Source organism: Schistocerca nitens, chromosome 3 (assembly GCF_023898315.1).
Source record: "Schistocerca nitens isolate TAMUIC-IGC-003100 chromosome 3, iqSchNite1.1, whole genome shotgun sequence".
Taxonomy (NCBI): Eukaryota; Metazoa; Arthropoda; class Insecta; order Orthoptera; family Acrididae; genus Schistocerca; species Schistocerca nitens.
This window is the reverse complement of record NC_064616.1, coordinates 550,884,919-550,908,146: the sequence shown is the minus strand read 5'-3', so window position 1 is coordinate 550,908,146 and position 23,228 is coordinate 550,884,919. Positions and strand designations below refer to the sequence as shown.

The 23,228-nt window shown below is 43.2% G+C and overlaps 1 protein-coding gene across 4 annotated transcripts in view; it reads right to left on the bottom strand.

The window, feature by feature from the left end:
* LOC126248455 (thrombospondin type-1 domain-containing protein 7A-like) overlaps positions 1–23,228 on the bottom strand; it is a 1,193,762-nt gene that overhangs the window by 970,530 nt on the left and 200,004 nt on the right. The window lies entirely within an intron of this gene.

Here is a 23,228-nt window from a genome sequence, read left to right as displayed (position 1 = left end):
TCATCAGTCCCCTAGAACTTAGAACTACTTAAACCTAACTAACCTAAGGACAGCACACAACACCCAGTCATCACGAGGCAGAGAAAATCCCTGACCCCGCCGGGAATCGAACCCGGGAACCCGGGCGCGGGAAGCGAGAACGCTACCGCACGACCACGAGCTGCGGACATTGGTCATCTTCCCTACACATATGCAAACTCCATATATTGTCACAAGTAAATTTTAAAACCCTTCCTGTTCCCCAGAACTCTATGCTGACATCTAGCCGTCCCACAAGACACAGTCGTTGTCCCCAAATCGTTTTCTTCATCAAGGCTCCAATAACCGTTCCACTCTCTTTACAACCATAAACACAGCCTATCTCTTTCCTTTACCAGCTCCACTTATCAATAAATCTTTACAGTCCATCACATCCATCCATCAGTATTGTTAGTCATATGCAAGTGATCAGACAGGATGCTTACGTACGTGTCACCTGTCAGAGTTGTATCTAGACGTATAAGGGGTCACATATCACTCCAACTGTGCACGCCCCTCATCATTACAGAGTATCCACTAGCTTGAACAGCCACCCGCTGATATACAGGATCCATGGATTCATGAGGTTGTCTCCATACACGTACACCCACTCGATACAATTTGAGACGACACTCATCCGACCAGGCAACATGTTTCCAGTCATCTACAGACCAATGTCGGCATTGACGGGCCCAGGCGAGGCGTAAACCTTTGGGTCGTGCAGTCATCAAGGGTATACGATTGGATCTTCGGCTCTGGAAGCCCATATCGATTATGTTTCGTTGAAAGGTTCGCACGCTGACACTTGTAGATGGCTCAGCATTGAAATCTTCAGCAATCTGCGGAAGGGTTACACTTCTGTCACGTTGAACGATTCTCTTCAGTCGTCGTTGGTTCCATTCTTGCAGGATCTTTTTGCGGCCGCATCGATGTCGCCGTATTTTGCTAGTTTACATATCTCTGTATTTGAATATGCATGCCTATACCACTTTCTTTGGCACTTCAGTGTAGAAATTCAACACCCCTATTCCCCCTCCCCCCGTTCTGGTCAAATTAATGTGACCACCTGACAAACGCCAGAATAACCACCTTTTGCAGCGCAGACCGCTGTGAGACGTGCAGGAAGAGGGGCAGTGAGGATCTGAATGCTACCGACCTGGAGCTCTTCGAGCCACCCACGTAAACTACGAGCTATGTGACACGTTGCACTGTCCTGCTGGTAGATACCATCGTGCCGATCAGAAACAAACTGCGCGTACGGGTGGGTATGATCGTCAAGAATAGATGCATACTTGCTGTGATCCAGTGCCGGTTCCAGAATGACATCACCCAGGAAATCCCACGAAGAGATTCCTCAGAGCACAATGCACCCTCCTTCGGTCTAGACCCTTCCGACGATCGTTGTCATGTGTTTTCTTTCAGACGTTTTACGCCGATGGAGCATAAAACGTGATTCGTCTGGAAAGACAGTCCGTCGTCACTTAGTGGACGTCTAGTCACAGTATTCGCGTGGAAATTCCAGCCTTTGCGCCGATGAACAGGAATAATTATGGGTGCAAGAACCAGGCACCTATTGCGGAGGCCAAGAAGGAGCAACGTCCAGTGAACTATTGTTGTGGAGACACTATTGATAGCCCCTTGGTTTATTGGGCGATAATCGCTCAACATGTGCAGGTCTATTCACCCATATACGTCTCGGCAGCCACCGTTCGTCCCTGTCATCTATGGTCCTTGGTACACCACAGATGCCACGGCGCAGTTTTGCCATGCACGGTATATTGCAACCGCGGCGGCACGCAACCAGTTTTCAAACTTAGCCTAATCGGAAATGCTTCCACCCTTGACCCGAAAGCCAATGATCATGCTCTTTTGGACACAAGATAAATCGCTCCGTTTCCGTATTACGGCAACGACTACACTGTTTCTGCGTCCCCTCTCTCCGTCACCCCCCCCCCCCCCCCCCCACCCGGCATGCTTTACATACCCTCCACTGCTGGTGTTGCCACATGCGTCTATCGCACGTTGACATCGAACATAGACGGTGATTACTAATGTGAATGGATCGTGTATAAGCCCACCTGCTGCAACACTTCTGTCATTACGTCCCACCTTCCTATACTTCGGCATTCTGTCTCATTTTTCAGGGTAATTTTAACTGCCTTCCCCTTCCAAACGATGAAACCATTCTTGAAAGCACATTATTTTAGCAACTACAACTTTCATTATATCTTGCATTCCACATGAAAGCTTCAACTTAACCCCATCCCAGCGCAACTACAAACCTAGCAGCTACATCCCGTCTTTTAACCCTTTCCACAACTCATCCCACGTTTTTTCTCGTATCAGTTTCTCTCAGTCCAAACCGCATCCAAATTCCTCAACTGGACAATATACCAGAAGTCGACAGCAGAGTTGCAAGATCAAACATATCATCAACAACTCATCACGTTCACATCACTGTCTTTATTGCTATCATAGTATTTTAGAGGACTTGTAATTCGTTTATTCAAAGGCTGCAGAATAGCACACTCATTGCAAGGGAAATGCAAGTAACAGATCATTAGAGGAAAAATGTTTAAATGTTACTAACACGACAAGACAAAAGAACGCTTTGTTAGTACAAAATTTTACCCTTGTATGATTCATAGTGAAGTAAAATTACGTGAAATCACGTCATACAGCGGAACACAGTGAGTCGTCCTCAATACAATACAATACAAGCGTAACTTTATATCACTAAAAGAAAAGAGGAATTAATTTGTAAGAGGAACCTTCATTAAAGTATTAAATATGGCGCTGACCTTGAATTGCTATATTGATACTACAAATGACATGCCGATTAACAGGTGCAGAATGGTGACTGATGTAAAGACAACACAAAGAGGAAATGAAAGAGACTGAGCTAAATAAAGTTTTCATAACCTTCCGTCGCTTTGTGAGTTGAAGAATGAAAGAGCACGTCCACGGAATCTTACAGCGTTAAGTGAATATTTTCTGCATATATTGCGTCTAATACGTGTTAAAGTACTTGGCCCTATTACTAAGTGGATATCCTAAATTATCTGCCGCACGGAGTGGCCGCATTAGTTAGTTTAAGTAGTGTGTAAGTCTAGGGACCGACGACCTGAGCAGTTTGGTCCCTTAGGAACTGACACACACACACACACACACACACACAATAAATTATCTAGAAAGTTATGAGTTGATAATGACATATGCACGAAAGTAACGTGCTATCGTCTCTTATGACTCATTACAATATTTCACAGAACATCGTATTTCATTTCAAACCAGCATTTAGTGCCAGACCTACTATATGGATTTTCTTGCAAAGAAGGGTGAAGTATAGAGACAAACTAATACCTCTGGCAGAATGCATGCTTTTTTTGGTCTCGCTACTCCATGCCACAGTTATCGTGTTACCTAGAAGACCACCCGTTTTGAGATAGTGCCGCTCCCTTCCCTTTTGAAATCAAATACTTTTCCATGTCTTGTATGAAAATTTCACGATGTCATTGCTGTTAAAGACACACAGTCTTTGTCTCTGATAGCCAATGCCAGCATATTCAGCTGTCACAATATTGAGTAATTTTGATGAATAATCTTGTAGAATAATTTTAAACAATCGTTTTAGCATGCAAATATCAAAACTAACAGATTCCTTGAGGACGGCCGGCCGGAGTGGGCGAGCGGTTCTAGGCGCTACAGTATGGAGCCGCGCGACCGCTACGGTCGCAGGTTAGAATCCTGCCTCGGGCATGGATGTGTGTGATGTCCTTAAGTTAGTTAGGTTTAAGTATTTCTAAGTTCTAGGGGACTGATGACCTCCGAAGTTAAGTCCCATAGTGCTCAGAGCCATTTGAACCATTTTGAACCTTGATGACGAAGAAACAGGTACACCTTACAGAGGTATTTGTATTGATTTCTCTACCCTTCAGTGATGCTGATTTATTTTTAACTGATTATAAAACTTAAAACGGTAACAGAGATATTAGGGCAACAATAAATGTGTCGTTAGAACAACGCTGACGGAATCATTCCATAGACATCTGGGTCAGTACTGGAAAGAGATCGAAAAGGTCGGCGGAGAGACGGCACAAGAGCCTTCTGCGGTTCCTTCGGCGCCCCATCCCATTGGACTTACTCGATTTCCGTCGACGCGGCATTCAATCTACGTGAGTTTCCTTTCGGAAATTATTCGACGCATTATATTTCCAGACGTAAATGCTTTTACTTAAAGACGTCTTACGTGATTGATCCTGATCTCTGACACACCATTTCAGGAAAGGTTACGCGAAACTTCTTGATTGGCTGTTATTCTCTACAGTAAATTCCCTGTAGTAACTTCCGGCAATTTTGCATTTTTATCTGTTTATCTCTGTAGATATTCGATACATAACATAAAATTCTATTGATTTTAACACCATTCATTAAAAGTATTAAAGACTACGGCCTACATCAAATGGCGATAAATGTTTCCCAGTTCAGTTCTTGCAGTCTGAGACAAGTTTTTGTACTTAGCGCGTTTCTAAAAGCAAGTATGGTTCAAATGGCTCTGAGCACTATGGGACTCAACTACTGAGGTCATAAGTCCCCTAGAACTTAGAACTACTGAAACCTAACTAACCTAAGGACAACACACACATCCATGCCCGAGGCAGGATTCGAACCTGCGACCGTAGCGGTCGCGCGGTTCCAGACTGTAGCGCCAGAACCGCTCGGCCACCAGCGGCCGACTAAAAGCAAGTACGAACTGGTGAAGCGGTAAATGCAGTTCCCTAGTGATACTTTTCTCTTTTCTTTAGTAGCTTACTATGTGTTAAGTCTGAAGTATTACAGCGGTAGAAATGTGTTATATAAAGGCCCTTTGTGAAGTGTGTAACTAATCCATAACTATCTGTTGTGCTAACGAAAGTATTTAAAACGTTAGAGAGGCGGAACTCATAGCTTTGATCACCGGTCGGCTAAATTAGTGTGGAAACCCGCCAAACATTGTAATCAATCTCTTTGTCTTGGCGTTTGTCCTCCTGCGATACCTCTGATAGGTGATTTCAAATAGGAGAATGTCGAAACTATTTACTACTGGAGCATTGTTCTTGTAAAGCGCATTATTACAAAATACACGCCCAGCTGTAAAAAATATAGGATAAACTGTTGTTTAAATGAAAAGGGAATAGGAACGTTAGACTTCAGTGTTACTACGACAGCCACCAATAATAGTGCAGTAGAAGCTCTCTTTAGACAAGTATGGGGAAAGGAATTCTCTCTCGCCTTAATGAATGAACCAGACCGGCATTTACCTGAAGTAATTAAGGAAAACTATGTGAAACCTATATCAAGATGTCTGTACGGGAATTCTATCTCCACTGCTTCCGACTTCCAATGTCTTAACCGATGCAGCGCGTATCTCGACAAAATGCAGGGAATGAAATGTCTTTGATTTTTGTGAAAACTTCGAACCAAACATAAACCTCTTTTTTTAATCCGCTTATGGTGCTTGAGAAGGACGCATCTCCACTTCCGCCTGATATTCTGTGCACAGAGAATATTAAGCGAAAGGGGGCATTTGCGGACGATGTTAAGTCTTCTACTGGAGGCCAATAGCAAAATCTAATCAAGAGGCTATTGCAAAGTGATACAGACCTTTGATTTGAGGACGAAACAATGGGTCAGTTATTATCCGCGGAGAGGAGAAGAGAGGAGGGGGTAGAGGATGATTGTTTACTCGGCGTCGTATGTAGGTGACACCTTGTCGTAGTCCAAAGTGCAGAGTGAAACTTGAATTGGTTCTTCTTTTTGTTTGACAAACGCGTCTCAGAGACATTTGTGTAATACTGTTCATTTTTTATTCTCATTACTGTTATCTTGTAATTATACACTCCTGGAAATGGAAAAAAGAACACATTGACACCGGTGTGTCAGACCCACTATACTTGCTCCGGACACTGCGAGAGGGCTGTACAAGCAATGATCACACGCACGGCACAGCGGACACACCAGGAACCGCAGTGTTGGCCGTCGAATGGCGCTAGCTGCGCAGCATTTGTGCACCGCCGCCGTCAGTGTCAGTCAGTTTGCCGTGGCATACGGAGCTCCATCGCAGTCTTTAACACTGGTAGCATGCCGCGACAGCGTGGACGTGAACCGTATGTGCAGTTGACGGACTTTGAGCGAGGGCGTATAGTGGGCATGCGGGAGGCCGGGTGGACGTACCGCCGAATTGCTCAACACGTGGGGCGTGAGGTCTCCACAGTACATCGATGTTGTCGCCAGTGGTCGGCGAAAGGTGCACGTGCCCGTCGACCTGGGACCGGACCGCAGCGACGCACGGATGCACGCCAAGACCGTAGGATCCTACGCAGTGCCATAGGGGACCGCACCGCCACTTCCCAGCAAATTAGGGACACTGTTGCTCCTGGGGTATCGGCGAGGACCATTCGCAACCGTCTCCATGAAGCTGGGCTACGGTCCCGCACACCGTTAGGCCGTCTTCCGCTCACGCCCCAACATCGTGCAGCCCGCCTCCAGTGGTGTCGCGACAGGCGTGAATGGAGGGACGAATGGAGACGTGTCGTCTTCAGCGATGAGAGTCGCTTCTGCCTTGGTGCCAATGATGGTCGTATGCGTGTTTGGCGCCGTGCAGGTGAGCGCCACAATCAGGACTGCATACGACCGAGGCACACAGGGCCAACACCCGGCATCATGGTGTGGGGAGCGATCTCCTACACTGGCCGTACACAACTGGTAATCGTCGAGGGGACACTGAATAGTGCACGGTACATCCAAACCGTCATCGAACCCATCGTTCTACCATTCCTAGACCGGCAAGGGAAGTTGCTGTTCCAACAGGACAATGCACGTCCGCATGTATCCCGTGCCACCCAACGTGCTCTAGAAGGTGTAAGTCAACTACCCTGGCCAGCAAGATCTCCGGATCTGTCCCCCATTGAGCATGTTTGGGACTGGATGAAGCGTCGTCTCACGCGGTCTGCACGTCCAGCACGAACGCTGGTCCAACTGAGGCGCCAGGTGGAAATGGCATGGCAAGCCGTTCCACAGGACTACATCCAGCATCTCTACGATCGTCTCCATGGGGGAATAGCAGCCTGCATTGCTGCGAAAGGTGGATATACACTGTACTAGTGCCGACATTGTGCATGCTCTGTTGCCTGTGTCTATGTGCCTGCGGTTCTGTCAGTGTGATCATGTGATGTATCTGCCCCAGGAATGTGTCAATAAAGTTTCCCCTTCCTGGGACAATGAATTCACGGTGTTCTTATTTCAATTTCCAGGAGTGTATATTCCAAATATTTCGCACCTACGGTAACTGTCCGTAAAGTAAGTTCCACATAAACGCATAATAAAGGATAAAAATAATATGAGAACGACGTATAACTAATTATAAAATTTTCCTTGATATGCTTCCAAGTACATTCATTCGTCCACATAACGTCATGATTGACTCTATTGCTAAGACTCTTGTCGTACCTCAGTACCAGTTTCTCACCTTTCTCGTTGTAGGAACTCTCCATTTTTGATTATAACCGACTAGTAAGAGTTTCGCTCACTTTGTTCTTTTTGCCATCAAGTTTATGTTGCCTCTGTTCACAGCATCATCCATCACCGAAAATTTCTCAATCATAGTAGCCTGTTTTGTATTTAATCGTGAAAACTGTCACTGAATTGAACAGCCTAACCCACCATAAAACGATTTATACGCTTAGTGCGTCATCCTTAAAAATTCTGTAAATCTCACTAGCTTGGGAATAAAAACCAGGTGTTGTAATTTTTAGTACATTAAAAAATGAATTACTCAAAGAACTTGACGTGCAGCGTCTGAACGCGTCATCTTAAAAATAATCTTCAGTACAACTAAATTTTCGTCCAAAACAACAAACCTGAATGGTTCACGCACAAAAAAGTAGCTGGAGAGCAGTGCGGTCAAAGAACCTGTCATTCTCTGTTCCTTAACAATGTCCTATGGTAGCTAGATAAGACTGAGGTGATGCACTGCTTGCGAGCTACAATTGGAACGGAAGATCTGTGGAGATGATGGCACAGTGCAACAATGCAGGAACCGTCGGCGTCATTCACGTGTGATTAATACCGATGTAGATTTTCTATTCGACTGCATAATTAAATAAAAAGTAAGTGAGATAGCACACTGCTTATGATATAAGACTCGTATTCTTCTCTCACTAATTCCAGTTTTCGCTTGTTTTGTATGTAATTTGAAGATCTAGCTGGTAGATGTACGTCCATACGTGTCCAGTCGAGCAGTAAGCTTTCTGAAATAACTCTGAATTCAACAAAGGTTTCAGTTCTAATCTAATTGCCTTTGCAATGTTAATGTCAGGAATACCTGTTTTCACCATTATCATCATTTATTGCATTAACGGGCCTTTAAGGTTTACAGCAGAGAAACAAACGAAATAACCACACTACAAAAGCAAAAGGCACACAAAAACATTGGAAAATAATGCATAACAAAAAGCTCAATAAAACAGGAAGTCACAACAGAGCAGATATCTACTGCAGATGGTATCTCGTCGTTGCCGGTGTCTAGCTTCATCTTCCACCTCTGTCGGCTCCACTTATTTAAGGTTTGTTGATACGATACTTCCATCGCGTCCTTTGACGTCCCCTTGGGCGTATTCCAGCAGGTTCATAATGGAGGAATCGGTTTGGGAGGGATCCATCTACTCCAAGTATACGACCAAACCACTTCAGCCTCTTCTGCTCTTCCCCATGTACGGCATTCGAAACCACTGGTACAGATCTTCCTTCGTTCTTCGTTCCAATTTACCTTCCATGGTACTGTAGATAAGTTATAGATTTTTCGAAGTACCTCTCTCTCGAAGGCACATATTGCTTCTTCAGTTGTTGCTTATGTCGCTCAGGTTTCACAACGACGTAAAAGTACCGGCCGTACTCGTGTCATGTGCAGCTGGCTCTTATTCTCCTGTGATATTAGTGGTGACTCGAATACGAGGGGCGTTCAATAAGAAAGGTAGTACATATTTTTCTCGCCAATTTTAAGTTGAAAAAATGAGGATTTTGTTGTGAGACGTCATAGAAGGCTCCAGTTTCACCCCCTATAGCTTCGTGAAGTTCCGATAGGTGTTGACGCTTTACGTAGCCTTGAAAATGTCTTCTGTAACTAAGGTGCGTTCCATGCAGAGAGCTATCATTGAGTTTCTTTACGCGGAAAACCGGAGCATCGCAGATATTCATGGTCACTTGAAAAATGTCTACGGAGACCTTGAAGTGAACAAAAGCACGGTGAGTAGTTGAGCGAAGCACCTGTCATCACTGCAACAAGGCACGCAAACACGCGTGCCGGCCGTCCGCACACAGGTATGCCCGTCAAGAAGAATGGAAGGAAGGTGAACTTGATGGCGTGATACAGTGATATATTTAGTTTTGTTATTATTCGCCACCAGGCTCTATATGTATTGTCCATAAAAAAAGTAAATAACAGTTAATTCAGGCCACGTCTGAGTAGTAAGAAATCCGAAACACATACTGTTTTAAAATACTTTGCCTTTTTCCAGATGCACAAATGGAAGAAACTAAAGCTCAGTTAATTTTGTTATATGTATTAGACCTACGTTTCGAACATTGTCCATTTGAGGCGGATCAGAAGCTATGCAACGACCGTATAGAAATGAGTGTTGGAAACCGCCCTCAAGGAAGCAAGTCGGCTGCTGGTATTGGCAGGTCTCTTTACTTTGCCCAGCTTCCTCTGGCTCATTTCTTATTTCTAAAGATCAAGAAATTAGCGCACTCGGTGCTCCATCGTGTCATAAAAATGAACGGGGTTCACTTGCAAACGGAGCCATCCACAGATCGATAAACCCTTTGCCTCCCTCGAAGTTCTAGTGCCGCTCGACGTGACAGTAACCTGATCAATTCAAGTGCTAGGAATTTATCATTATCAGCGAAATGAGAATAAATGGTGACAAAAGGCGCCTGATCACTAGATAGCCCTCCAGTGTTGTAGGTGGTGTCCCATTTCTCTCTACAGTTTCCTATGAAGTGAATGCTCGAGAAAGATTGGGATTATTAGTTGGTTTGTCTGGCGGAAGAGCTGACCGCTTTTTTATGAAAGGTAGCAGCTGCCAATGGTTTCTACACCTTTTCACGGAAAAGGTGTTTCAAAGAGGTCCGTCCGATATCACAAGATTGTATCTTCTCCATAAACGAAGATAGGTGTTTCAGGTATATTTTAATTTAAGCATCGAAACTAAAAGCTTACATTGGCCTCGGTTCATGTGGGCGCTCGCTCATTGCACAATGTGTTTCGAGTCGAAAAGGCGATAATAGAGAAACAAAAGGCATTCTGATGTCTCCATTACAACAGGCACATTTCGGTTACTACTGTTGAAAGAAGTAAGGAGGGAAAAATGGCTTAACTTACCGTCGACGACGACTTCAATTGAGACGGTGCATAAGCTCGAATTACGAAAGTATGGGAAAGAAATCAGTCGTGTCCGTTTCAAAAGAACCATCCCGGCATTTGCCTGGAGCGATTTAAGAAAATCACGGGAAGCCTAAATCTGGGTGGCTGGACGAGAGCTCTGCACTGCACCTCCTACAGCCCAAAGCATTCGACGATGGCCCCAGCAATGCGTAACAGTATTTGTTAATGTAAGGGGAAATACACAGGGCGTCCCCTGTGCTCGTTCAAGGACTGGAGCGCCACAAGATGTCACTTGCATGTAATGAGACTTCAAACAGTGAGTTGTCTTAGTGATGGAGCGGTCGTAAAGGATGTAAGGATCTCACATTGCAATATTGGCCTCCGATGTTACCTATTTCACGGCAAGTGATATTTATTTTGTGGAAGTTTGTGAAATACTGTGCCCCCCTCCCCCTCTTTCTAACAGTACTGAGTGAACTGTGGCACTTAATAGCTGTAGTAGCGAATGCAGTATTTCCTGAGATACTCGAGTTTGACTATCATCTGGTGGTTTGTCCTGCATCAGGTGGAGGCACGTTGATATATGTGAAAGATAAGTGAATACTTCGCTCTTAAACGTAATTGTAAATAGTACGCCATCGTTTATGTGTGTACATCTTAATTTTTATTTTTATTTATTTGCTATCGGACCCGGAAATGCTTTGCAATTGCTGAATATGTATGAGAATTCGATACATGTCCTAATCTCCTTCTTCCCCTCTCTCTTTTTGTCCCTCTCTTCCTCTGCCTCCCCCACTCCATCATCTCCTTCCCCTCTCTATTTGCATTTCCTCCCCCATTTCTGTTCAAAATTCATATATTATATACTGCACGTTAAAAATATATACCATGTATCTATCCGAACATGTATTAGAGTATCGCGTAAAAATCTGAGGTAAATTAGCCAAGAACTTTTAGACGTTTATATCCGACGTCAGTCGAAACGTTTCTTGCACTTATTGGAGTATCGTGTGAAAATTAGAAGTAAATCGGTCCAAATCTTTACGAAAGTTTTTGCTAACAACGCTTTCACTTTATGTATATTATACATATACATATTTATATATTCTAAAAATATATAGACTATGTTAGTCCGAGACTAATTAGCAAATTAGTCAAGAACTACTCGAGATTTATGCTATCAACTTTCCTCCATATATATTCAATAGATGGCTATCCAGTAGGTACCAAAAAACACACCCGTATTCGAATGCATCTTTGTTTGAAAATTTCAAAGCAGTCAGTGAAGAACTTCCGTCAATTTAAGATTTTGGACCAACAAACATTCACATTTTTATTTATATAGATTTTGGCTTTAGGCAACTTTGACCACACAGCCAGTAATAGTTATAACAGTAAAAAGTTAACATTATCCATGTGATCAAAAGTGTCTGGACATTCCAAAAAACATACGTTTTCCATGTTAGGTGCATTGTGCTGCCACCTACTGCCAGGTACTTCATATCAGCGACCTCAGTAGTCATTAGACATCGTGAGAGAGCAGAATGTGGCACTTCGTAGAACTCACGGACTTCGAACGCGGTCAGGTGATTGGGTGTCACTTTTGTCATACGTCTGTATGGCATTTGCACACTCTTAAACATCTCTAGGTCCACTGTTTCCGATGTGATAGTGAAGTGGGAACGTGCAGGGACACGTACAGCACAAAAGCGTACCGGCCGACCTCGTCTATTGCCTGACAGAGAACGCTGACAGTTGAAGAGGGTCGTAATGTGTAAGTAGGCAGACATCTATCCAGACCATCAGACAGGAATTCCAAATTGCGTCATGATCCACCGCAAGTACTATGACAGTTAGGCGGGATGTGAGAAAACTTGTATTTCATGGTCGAGCGGCTGCTCATAAGCTCTCGCCGCTAAATGCCAAACGACGCCTCGCTTGGTGTTACAAGCGTAAACATAGGATGATTGAACAGTGGAAAAACGTTGTGTGGAGTGACGAATAAGAACTGTAATCGACCTACATGTATATTTAGGAATCGCCTGAAAAACGAATTCACAGTCTATAGTGCAAGACTGTAGGCTATCCTGAAGGCTTCAAAAATGGTTCAAATGGCTCTGAGCACTATGGGACTTAACAAATGGTTCAAAAGGCTCTGAGCACTATGCGACTTAACATCTGAGGTCATCAGTCCCCTAGAACTTAGAACTACTTAAACCTAACTAACCTAAGGACATCACACACATCCACGCCCGAGGCAGGATTCGAACCTGCGATCGTAGCGGTCACGCCGTTTCAGACTGAAGCGCCCAGAACCGCTCGGCCACTGCCATCCTGACGGCACTGGAGAAGAGATATGTCATGATAGAAAGAAGACTATTATTCTCTATTCCTATTCCTTCAATAGCCTTCAAGCAGTTTCACAAATTTCCCCAGCAGACAAAATGATTCAAATGATCCAAGTATGGTTTATGCCACTACATGACTAGGAAAACGAGGTACAGCGTGTTCTATAGCTGCCAGACCACCATTCTAAAACAAAAGTAGATGTCTAAACAGGAATTTAAAGACGAGTAGTATGACAGGGGAGAGGGGGGAAAAGCTGTGTACTTATGTTACCAACATGGCGGCCATTCTGGAATCCGCATATTGGATGAAACTTGTAATTTTCAAAAGGAAAGGGGAGCATGTGTCGTGTCAAACAGACGGAGAATTACTCGATAAAAACGATGGTGCGTTTTATTTGAGTATAGCTTTATTTATTCTCGAGTTGCATTGTATTTTATACAGGAAAATGCAAAAGTAGTTAGGAAAATTTTAGATTATTTATTCAAGTACATTTTCTTGAAATTTTTCTCGTTTAAAGCACAATCGAGACATCACACTTTAGATGATGATGATGATGATGATTAGTGTTTTGGGGCGCACAACAACGAGGTTATCAGCGCCCGCTCACACTTTAAAATGAGCCCTTAAGACCTCTGCGTCTTTCGTACAGAGAATCCTATGGTCATTACGGTCTGCCAAACTACGAGCAATCCCAGTCGTTAAGACATAGTACTTGTATTCGGGAGGACGTGGGTTAAAATTTCCACTTGGTCTTGAGATTTAGATGTTACGTGCAGTGGCGCCTGCTGTGTAAGAGCATAAGAGCACCTGAACACCCTATCTTTCGGTACCTTGCAGATTTGTTGGTTATTTTTCTTTGAATGCTGATAAACGTTAACATAGATGCAGCAATCTGAAAGATGCGGCACTTAAATCTACCGCGCTACTTGGCATCGGCGTCGCGACACACCATCAAGTGTGCACGTTTTAAGGAGCTTTCCCGCATGCGCAGATCGCGGGACGTAATTGCCTTACGGGCCAAATACATACGGATTTGATAAAGAAAGTACACTGTTCATGATGTGCGCAGCTAGCCAGTGCCACCAGGTAGTGGCATACTGCGGCAGACTTTCATCCCCGTTCGCTCGGCATAAATCCTGTGAGATGATAGCACACTCCTGAGGTACGCTAATTATTGTCTATTCCTATTCCTTCAATAGCCTTCAAGCAATTTCACAAATGTCCCTAGCAGACAAAATGATTCAGATGATCCATTATATAGTAAAGTTAGATCGGACGTTAGTTTATGTTAAAATTGTACTGACAGTAAACCTATTTTGTGGGTTTCTGAATGAGTTATAGAATATTAATATGGGAATACTGTCATACAGTAATCCATTTGAGAGGGTGAGAATCAGAAGAGCTTAAAGATGTCGATTGTGATATTGTAGCATTTATTCATCCTTCTGAAATCTGTTGACAGGCTGATTTATGCTGTAAGCCCACATTGTATATACCAAACCTTACGAAAAGCTGTATCATTGGTTTCTCTGATATCCACTTAAATGTGGTACCAACGGCCGTGTGCTATAGGCCCCTATGGATCTCAGCGCCTCATTTGCATTCTAATCAAGTTACCATGTTACTACTTGAGTTTAATCAGTTCCACAAACGGCAGTTTGTGTTTGTATTCGGTCGTTTACGTTACGGGAATCAGTTTTTGTGTCCAGTGTAAACGTGAACTATGTTGAATCTATTTTAAATGCTAACAGAAAAGTAAAGCATGAACAGGCGTCGCGAGTCGTGCTTGAGTAGCTCAGTCGGTAGAGCACTTGCCCGTGAAAGGTGCCGAGATCGGCCTGGCACACAGCTTTAATCTTCCAGGAAGTTTTATATTATCGCACACTCCGCTACAGAGTGAAAATCTCATTCTGGGAATATAAAAGTAAATTATCAGGAAGAGTTACCCGTAAAGAAACTAGGGTCTCCGAGAACGGATTATTTGAATAAGAGAGAGACTAAATCAAATAAGCGTTACTAGAAGCGCACATTTAACAAGGGCAGCGCACAGTTACCACAAGTTGTTGTGTGGGTGCAGCGTAAGAAAATGTGATATATCTAACTGGATGTAAATTCGGGACCTAATACATCTGATACGAATCCTGTACATATGCCCGAAAAAGTGGAAAAACACGGAGACTCCCAGTTACACAAAAATGCGAAACTGAAAGTTGCGGAAGCTTACACATTATTTCGTTATTCTCCTAAGCTGTACTTAATTATCTACAAAACCACAAAATTCCACAAAAACAATTCTTTCTTTTGTCAGATAAGTTATGCATCATACCATTATTATTATTATTTCTGTGGTTATTGTTATTGGCAGTGGCTGTAGTTGTACAAAGTTGTTGATAAGCATAACTGCTATACAGCAGTCGGCCGGAGTGGTCGAGCGGTCATTCATTCCTCCTGAAAGAAAGGCACAACTGACGCGAGCGGTCGAAATATTCTGATTTAGTGAATCAAATACACTAATGTTTATCTTCGCGAAAACGAGAAAAGAAATTTACTAACATACTCCAACATGGGGTATAACATCGATGGGCCGTTTTTCTAGTTGTTATGTGGGTTACTTGGAGAGTTATTTTTCATGGTCTGCTGTGAAACTTCACTGTGCTGGGCTTCTTGGATTGTCAGAGCCGTTGAACGTATCTCATGGCGTTTTGATGTGTTAGACCGTATGCGACAGTCTATGGAACGATGCTGAGCTTGAAATCGATTTATTTATTTATTTATTTATTTATGCATTTATTTTACCTGGCAAGATTAGGGCCTTCAGGCCCTCTCTTACACCTAACCAGGCATACTCAGATTCAACAAATTTCAGTTTCTACAGAGCATTAAGGACATATTACATGTTATACAGTATTAATGTTAAGAAAAAAAATAGAGATTATAAACGTAGTACAATGATAATTATAACAATCAAAAATTAATTATAACAATCAAGAATAATAATAATAGTAATAATAATAATAATAATAATGACTATGTATATGAAAGTAAACATATTTTTCTGTTATGAATGTCAGTCCTATTGCTAGTTGGGAATTTTCTCGTTATATTCTTGCAGCTTGTGAGTTATTCTCATCAAGCAGAGACATAAGACGATAGAATGGGGTGAAAGAGATATAGAAGAGGTAGATAGGTTAGAGGAAGAGAAATAGAATGGTAAAATTCGAAGCTATGATGGAGAGGAGAAAGAAAGAGATGAGAGGGGCCCAACAATGGTGGCTAAACCGTCCCTAATATGTAAGTCTTGAGTTCACTCTTGAATGTTGAGTGGTTCCGGATAAGACGCAGATCACAGGGGAGCGCGTTCCATAGTCGTATGGCTGAGATGGAGAATGACATGGAGAAAGATTTTGTGTTATGTAAAGGTACAGCCAAGATGCTAGACGTATCCGATCTGGTATTGCGGTTGTGGAATGATGATAGGTGTTTAATGTGAGAAGATAAGTATTGGGGGCACCAGTGGCTAAGAAATCGATGAAGTAAGCACATCGTGTGGAGATCGCGTGCCTTATGTGGGCGTATCCAACCTAGCTGGGAGTATGAAGGACTGATATGATCATACAACCGTATATTGCATACGTATCTAACGCAAGCGTTCATCACTAGCTCGAGGCGTCTCGAATTTTCACTATTTGTGCCGTGTTGAACTACATCACAGTAGTAAAGATTAGGCAAGACTAGTGTTTGGACTAATTTTTGTTTAACATGGGTTGGAAATATTTTTCTAAATTTCTGAATTGCATGTAGGGAGGAGAGCGATTTCCGGCAAGCTGTAACTGTTTGTTCTTCCCAGTTTAGGTGTTCATCCAAGATTATTCCAAGGTCTTTTACTGTTTTTTGGTATGGTAGTTGGGTACCATTGAGGTGTATTTGAGGGACTGTTTCGTGAAAGTGCCGACTGATTAACTTTGGATGAGATATAAGTATGACCTGGGATTTCTTGGGGTTTAGTTTCAGACCTAGATTCTGTGCCCATCGAGAAACAGAGCAAAGATCCGCGTTCATACTCGCTACTGCGTCAGCAATGTTCTTGGGGCTTGCACTTATGTACAGTTGGATGTCGTCGGCATATAGATGGTAGTTGCAGGAGTGAATCACTGAAGAAATATCATTAATGTACAGTGAGAAGAGTAATGGACCAAGGACGGAGCCTTGGGGAACTCCAGAGCGCACGTTTTTCCATGATGACTTTTCCGACCCACAAATGACTTGTTGACTTCTGTTTTTGAGGTAGCTGTCGAACCAGTGTATTGCGCTGTTTGAAAGAACAGGACACAGTCTACGTCGTTGCTGAAATTCTAATGTGTTAATATCGATCGACTATTCATCAACTTTTCAAAGGTTATTGGTATCTCTTTCCTAACGTTTGTATTTGTATCTTTTAACTAAATGTGATAAGCAGCTGATTTCCTTTGCTCCCATAAAGGGCTCAGCAAAATGTAGTTGACATACGTGAAACTCTTACATTTTAGTAATTATGAACCATACATTGTGAACCATTTTACAGATGTTTGTGGGACGCGTACAATTTATCCTCTTATTTTGGAGTGCTGTACCTAGTGCTCCTCGGCGTAGTGCTAACTACTGAAATGATTAAAAAGTAAACAAACACTTCTCGCAGAAGTGATCCAGACTGTTTGTTTATTTGTTATTGCAAAAGAGATCATGGTTCCTACGACTTGGTGTCAGTTATAAACTGAAATGCGTGTTTGTATAATTTAAGGCTGTGTTTTAACAACTACAAATGAAACATTTTCATGAAAGTATACGAGACGTAGTCCGTCTCTTTAATTGAATGGTAGATTGGCGCTGAGTGAGAGTTTTGCTTCCGATCGGAAGAGCGTTACCATTCCTTACTGAGATGGTGGTCTGAGCATTCCAAGTCGCGAATCCGTAAATCACATGAGATGTTATTGTTCTGCAAGGGAGAGTGACTATCGGAAGACCTATGAGTTTCATAATATCGTTCTTCGTGAATTATACGCTCTAGAATTTGATACACGTGTGTGGGTCGCTAACCTTCTGCGGATCAAGGTTAAGTTGTTGTCGGTTAAGAAGCAACAGATGTAAAGGTTGCGGGTGAAGACTAAGCCACGTTCGCTCGTTAACAAGGAACTCACATCATTCTAACACCTACTTCGCCATCACGCTCGTCGTAGTCGCTCTATTATTACCTCCTTCACGGCAAATGATGGTCGTCAGTTGACTACTGAAGGTGGGGTGACCCAAGCTTTACATCAACACTACGCACAGTTATATGCTGCGGATGACAGACATCATACCTCCCCCCCCCCCCCCCCCCCCAACGATGCTAGTTTTGCGAGCCTCTATGAGATGATAACATCTGATCATCTGATCAGAATGTTGACTTTTGTCGGATTTTCAGGAGGATGAAGTGTTTGATTTTATTGCTACTTCCCGTCCTATAAACCCCTTGATCCGGGTTATTTCCATTTTTGGCATCTGTTAGGTTCTACTTTTATTTTAATTTTAAACGAAATTTTGTGGGGGGGAGCTGTGCCTGCGAGCTTCAAGGTGGGGAAAATTGTTCTCATCCCGAAGCATCATCGCCGCTTAACAGCAGCTGATTTTCGTCCCCTCATGGTACTCAGTTTTGACTTCAAGGCTGTTGCAGGAGTTGTGAACAGCTTAGTCGTTTGACTGGTGAACATCAATGTTGGATTCCTGGCCATACAATGTTGACGCCGATGGCAGAACATCTACATCTACATCTACATCTATACTCCGCGAGCCACCTTACGGTGTGTGGCGGAGGGTACTTATTGTACCACTATCTGATCCCCCCTTCCCTGTTCCATTCACGAATTGTGCGTGGGAAGAACGACTGCTTGTAAGTCTCCGTATTTGCTCTAATTTCTCGGATCTTTTCGTTGTGATCATTACGCGAGATATATGTGGGCGGTAGTAATATGTTGCCCATCTCTTCCCGGAATGTGCTCTCTCGTAATTTCGATAATAAACCTCTCCGTGTTGCGTAACGCCTTTCTTGAAGTGTCCGCCACTGGAGCTTGTTCAGCATCTCCGTAACGCTCTCGCGCTGACTAAATGTCCCCATGACGAATCGCGCTGCTTTTCGCTGGATCATGTCTATCTCTTCTATTAATCCAACCTGGTAAGGGTCCCATACTGATGAGCAATACTCAAGAATCGGACGAACAAGCGTTTTGTAAGCTACTTCTTTCGTCGATGAGTCACATTTTCTTAGAATTCTTCCTATGAATCTCAACCTGGCGCCTGCTTTTCCCACTATTTGTTTTATGTGATCATTCCACTTCAGATCGCTCCGGATAGTAACTCCTAAGTATTTTACGGTCGTTACCGCTTCCAATGATTTACCACCTATGGCATAATCGTACTGGAATGGATTTCTGCCCCTATGTATGCGCATTATATTACATTTATCTACGTTTAGGGAAAGCTGCCAGCTGTCGCACCATTCATTAATCCTCTGCAGGTCTTCCTGGAGTACGTACGAGTCTTCTGATGTTGCTACTTTCTTGTAGACAACCGTGTCATCTGCAAATAGCCTCACGGAGCTACCGATGTTGTCAACTAAGTCATTTATGTATATTGTAAACAATAAAGGTCCTATCACGCTTCCTTGCGGTACTCCCGAAATTACCTCTACATCTGCAGATTTTGAACCGTTAAGAATGACATGTTGTGTTCTTTCTTCTAGGAAATCCTGAATCCAATCACAAACCTGGTCCGATATTCCGTAAGCACGTATTTTTTTCACTAAACGTAAGTGCGGAACCGTATCAAATGCCTTCCTGAAGTCCAGGAATACGGCATCAATCTGCTCGCCAGTGTCTACGGCACTGTGAATTTCTTGGGCAAATAGGGCGAGCTGGGTTTCACATGATCTCTGTTTGCGGAATCCATGTTGGTTATGATGAAGGAGATTTGTATTATCTAAGAACGTCATAATACGAGAACACAAAACATGTTCCATTATTCTACAACAGATTGACGTAAGTGAAATAGGCCTATAATTATTCGCATCTGATTTATGACCCTTCTTGAAAATGGGAACGACCTGTGCTTTCTTCCAGTCGCTAGGTACTTTACGTTCTTCCAGAGATCTACGATAAATTGCTGATAGAAAGGGGGCAAGTTCTTTAGCATAATCACTGTAGAATCTTAAGGGTATCTCGTCTGGTCCGGATGCTTTTCCGCTACTAAGTGATAGCAGTTGTTTTTCAATTCCGATATCGTTTATTTCAATATTTTCCATTTTGGCGTCCGTGCGACGGCTGAAGTCAGGGACCGTGTTACGATTTTCCGCAGTGAAACAGTTTCGGAACACTGAATTCAGTATTTCTGCCTTTCTTCGGTCGTCCTCTGTTTCGGTGCCATCGTGGTCAACGAGTGACTGAATAGGGGATTTAGATCCGCTTACCGATTTTACATATGACCAAAACTTTTTAGGGTTCTTGTTTAGATTGTTTGCCAATGTTTTATGTTCGAATTCGTTGAATGCTTCTCTCATTGCTCTCTTTACGCTCTTTTTCGCTTCGTTCAGCTTTTCCTTATCAGCTATGATTCGACTACTCTTAAACCTATGATGAAGCTTTCTTTGTTTCCGTAGTACCTTTCGTACATGATTGTTATACCACGGTGGGTCTTTCCCCTCGCTTTGGACCTTAGTCGGTACGAACTTATCTAAGGCGTACTGGACGATGTTTCTGAATTTTTTCCATTTTTGTTCCACATCCTCTTCCTCAGAAATGAACGTTTGATGGTGGTCACTCAGATATTCTGCGATTTGTGCCCTATCACTCTTGTTAAGCAAATAGATTTTCCTTCCTTTCTTGGCATTTCTTATTACACTTGTAGTCATTGATGCAACCACTGACTTACGATCACTGATACCCTCTTCTACATTCACGGAGTCGAAAAGTTCCGGTCTATTTGTTGCTATGAGGTCTAAAACGTTAGCTTCACGAGTTGGTTCTCTAACTATCTGCTCGAAGTAATTCTCGGACAAGGCAGTCAGGATAATGTCACAAGAGTCTCTGTCCCTGGCTCCAGTTCTGATTGTGTGACTATCCCATTCTATACCTGGTAGATTGAAGTCTCCCCCTATTACAATAGTATGATCACGAAACTTCTTCACGACGTTCTGCAGGTTCTCTCTGAGGCGCTCAACTACTACGGTTGCTGATGCAGGTGGCCTATAGAAGCATCCGACTATCATATCTGACCCACCTTTGATACTTAACTTAACCCAGATTATTTCACATTCGCATTCGCTAATAACTTCACTGGATATTATTGAATTCTTTACTGCTATAAATACTCCTCCACCATTGGCGTTTATCCTATCCTGGCGGTATATATTCCATTCTGTGTCTAGGATTTCGTTACTGTTCACTTCCGGTTTTAACCAACTTTCCGTTCCTAATACTATATGCGCACTATTTCCTTCAATAAGAGATACTAATTCAGGAACCTTGCCCTGGATACTCCTGCAGTTTACCAATATTACGTTAACTTTTCCTGTTTTTGGTCTCTGAGGACGGACGTTCTTTATCAACGATGATAATGTTCTCTCTGGTAAGCCGTAACATATGGATGGTGGCTGTTATTTCTATTCATTGTGCTTTTGCCCTCATAGATTTTTCTAAGACATTTGATCGCGTTAGTCAAATGTATATCAATCACCTGTTGGAGATTGCTGGCTTTACCGCTCCTGCACGTGTCGTTCTTTCAAACTTGTACAAGAACATATCAGCGTCTCTCGCGGTCATGGATGGATGACGCCGCCGTTTGTTCTCTGTCGGGGAGCGTCTCAGGGCAATCAGCGCTCCGTGTCTTCGTCTGCGCTTAAATGAAGGGAAATGAAAATTCCTCAACCTCATTGGTTTCGAGGACGCTGTTCTTTCTTGGGCACGTTTTGTGCATGCACATACATCTTTGGGGGTTGCTATTGGTCGTTGTCCACTGAAGATGGCGGCTTTGAATTGGAAATCTGTTACTGAATTCAGGGTGCCCTACTGGAACGCGAACGATGCTCGCTTACTGTTTGGCAGAAAGTTCGCATATTGGTTACCTATATTTTGTGCAGGGCGTATTATATCGCACAGTTCTTTTTCCGTTCCCAAAACGGTAGCGAAGAAGTTTTGGCACTGTCTGGCCAATTTATATGGAAGGGCCATATATTTAAACTATGTTACGAGACTCTGCCGAAGTTGTGCACGGGAGGAGGCATGTCTCTCTCAGATATCACACGCAAGGCGACTGCATTGTATGTCCGACACATGAGAGTGATTGTTACCCGTGCAGTGCATCGCAATTTTTCACTCTCGTACAGCCAGTGTGACTTGCTTCTTCTGCTGACGTAGACCTCATTCGTTTAAAATTGCGTCACATTCGAAAAGTTTATATTGCCGTGAGCTATTTGGGGGACGACATCTAGAGGCCGCAAGTGGTCGCAACACACTTCCCACTTGCTCGCAGGGACGGGACTGCCCCAGTCCTGTTCAACTGTTATCCGGTGCGAGGTTGTTGGAAGGTTGTATAGACCAACATCAGTCTTCCGACTCATACGATGGAAGTGTTTTCCTCCATGTACAGAGTCATTAACAACTTATTACCTACTAATAAACGTCTACACTGAGTTGAACTTAGTGAAACGACTACATCTTGTCTATGTGGTTCCTTAGACAAGTTTCCGAATGGATTTATCTGCAGTGGTCACCTGTTGATCTGGCTCTGGCCGCGGAATCAACTTGTTTTTCTCACCAGGACTTCTGTCACTGCTTATACCGCCGACATTATCCTGCTGCCGGATTCCTCTTCCTTTCCGAAGTTGAAGACTAATTCCACGGTGTTTACAGTTTAGGGCTGTCTTCCAGTTGCTAGAGGTGAGGTATTTTAAAGGGCGTGTAAATTACTGAGATGTCAGACGCATGAAACACACTGAGGATTTTTTGTGTAGTGTTTCAAATACGTATTCGTATGCGAGAGGTACGGGACTAAAACCTCAGGGCAACCACCCTAATTTCGGATTCCCTTGCGTCTTTTAAAACACTACATGGGCTGTGCGGCTGGTCCCGGCGGAGGTTCGAGTCCTCCTTCGGGCATGGGTGTGTGTGTGTTTGTCCTTAGTATAATTTAGGTTAAGTAGTGTGTAAGCTTAGGGACTGATGACCTTAGCAGTTAAGTCCCATAAGATTTCACACACCTTCGAACCTTTTTGAAAACACTGCAAGTGACTTCCATGATAGTTCCTTCGTGTTAGCTATTGCCGATTCATTTCCCACTCTCCTTGCAAAAGGTCCTCACGCTTTGGTCGTGGCAGCCTCGATGCTAATTTCACGCTAAATTGTGATCTTTCTTCCTGTCACATAAAATACGA